Source organism: Penaeus monodon, chromosome 7 (genome assembly GCF_015228065.2).
Source record: "Penaeus monodon isolate SGIC_2016 chromosome 7, NSTDA_Pmon_1, whole genome shotgun sequence".
Classification (NCBI taxonomy): domain Eukaryota; kingdom Metazoa; phylum Arthropoda; class Malacostraca; order Decapoda; family Penaeidae; genus Penaeus; species Penaeus monodon.
Genome location: NC_051392.1, coordinates 35937773 through 35940272, shown reverse-complemented (window position 1 = coordinate 35940272; position 2500 = coordinate 35937773).

The following is a 2500-nucleotide window of genomic DNA, read 5'->3' as shown; positions in this document are numbered from 1 at the left end:
AGGGAGCGAAGCTAAACCGAGTCCAAGAATTCAAGTACCTGGGCTCCACGGTGCAGTGTGACGGAGGGTCGGATAAGGAAGTAGGGAAGAGGATCCAGGCGGGTTGGAACGCATGGAGGAAGATTACTGGAGTACTCTGTGACAGGAAGGTACACCAAAGTTGAAGGCAGACTCCACAAGACCATGGTCAGGCCGGCAATGTTATACGGAATGGAAGCAGTGGCGGTGACGAAAGGCCAGGAGGCAAAGATGAAGGTGGCAGAAATGAGGATGCTAAGGATCGCGCTGGGGAAGACGAGGCTGGATAAAATCCGCAACACAACGATCAGAGAGACCATTGGAGTAGGAGAGCTCGGGGAGAAGCTGAGGGAGTGCAGACTCAGGTGGCTGGGACACGTGACAAGGAGAGAGGACGAGTACGTGGGCAAGAGGGTGAGGAGACTGGTGGTTGGGAGAAGAAAGAGGGGAAGACCGAAGAGGAGATGGGAGGATTGCATCAAGGAGGACATGGAGACGGCGGGAGTGACGGAGGGGGAGGCCCTGGATAGGGCAGAGTGGAGGAGGAAGATCCGCACCGGCGACCCCAGTTGAACTGGGACAAAAGCCTGTAGAAGAAGAAGAAGAAGAAGAATTTCCTTCTCAGTTTATTATATTTTGATCTAATCTATTCTTCGGATTTTTTTTCTGTTCATACATTCATTATTTCGTTTATTCGCCTATTCTTCTTACGTAAACATCTGCTGCCCTGAAGAAGGGTCATGGGTCAGTATAAAGACCCAGTCAACTACACAATGTCAACAGGGCGCCAAGTAGTTCGTCAAACACAGCATTAGAGATGACGCGATTTTTTTTTATTATGTGTGTGTGTGCGTGTGTGTGTGTGCGTGTATGTGTGTGTGTGCGTGTGTCTGCTCTGTGTGTGCGTGCGTGTGTGTGTTGTGTATGTGTGTGTGTGTGTGTGTGTGTGTCTATGTGTGTATGTGTATGTTTGTGCGGTGTGTGTGTGTGTGTGTGTGTGTGTGTGTGTGTGTGTACATATATACATATGGTAGAAAAACTCACAGTGCACAAACAAGATTCATTGATAATGAGACAACAGTTTCGAAATCCATCTCAATTCCACCTTCAGACCTGAAAATAGAATCCAGGTGGATTTAGTTTGTGCATTGTGGGTTTTTCTACCATAGAATCAACACGGTAGAGTATTTTACCATATATATATATATATATATATATATATATATATATATATATATATATATATAATATATACATATATATATAAAACATATACATATGAATACATATATATATATACACAGATATATGTGTATGTATAATATGTATATATATATATATATATATATATATATATATATATATATATATATATATGTGTGTGTGTGTGGTGTGTGTGTGTGTGTGGTGTGTGTGTGTGTGTGTGTGTGTGTGTATTATTTATGTGTGTGTATATATATATATATGGCTTTTGTACATATATATACATATATATATTTATATATATGTATATATACATATATATATATATATATACTATATATATATATATATGTGTGGTGTGTGTGTGTGTGTGTGTGTGTGTGTGTGTGTGTGTGTGTGTGTGTGTGTGTGTGTGAATTATATATATATATATATATGTATATATTTATATATATATTTTAAAATATATATATATATATATATATATATAAATGAAAGCACGCTATCGCACGAAAACTATCAGTCCAAGGAATCCCAGAAGAGGCAACATTTATCATCAGATTTCATTTAGGGTTACTGCCGAGTGGAAAGGATAACTGACATAATGATAGATGAAGGAAGTATCGATGAGAGAGAGAGAGAGAGAGAGAGGAGAGAGAGAGAGAGAGAGAGGAGAGAGAGAAAGAGAGAGAAGGAGAGAGAGAGAGAGAGAGAGGAGAGAGAGAGAGAGAGAGAGAGAGAGAGACACAGAGAGAGAGAGAGAGAGAGAGAGAGAGAGAGAGAGAGAGAGAGAGAGAGAGAGAGAGAGAAAGAAACAAAGAAAAAAAAGAGAGAGAGAAAGGGAGGGGAAAAAAAGAGGTAGAGGGAGGGTGGAGGACGTGTTTTTGGGAGAGATCATTCCATTAACTCTATTTCACTCCACGTTTGATAAAGGACGCGGGAGTAATCAGTATCTGTCAAAACAAATATGAATTTTCCAATTCCCGTCCACCCACCAAAACGACATTAATAATAACAGAAATTATTAGCGATTTCTGCGTTAAATTCCGGTAGGTGATATCAATGCATTAAATCACTTTCATGATCCGGTTATTATAGGCCGTCCTCCACTCCCTCCCCTCCCCCCCTTCCCCAATACACCCCCACATCCACCCCCCTACCCCTCCCTTAGTCATCCCCCAACCCCATCGTCGAAGAGGAAAAAAAACTCCCATTAATTTCATATAGTTTCCAGTCACATGAAATCGGTCCATGCATATAGAAATAGGAGGGAAAAATA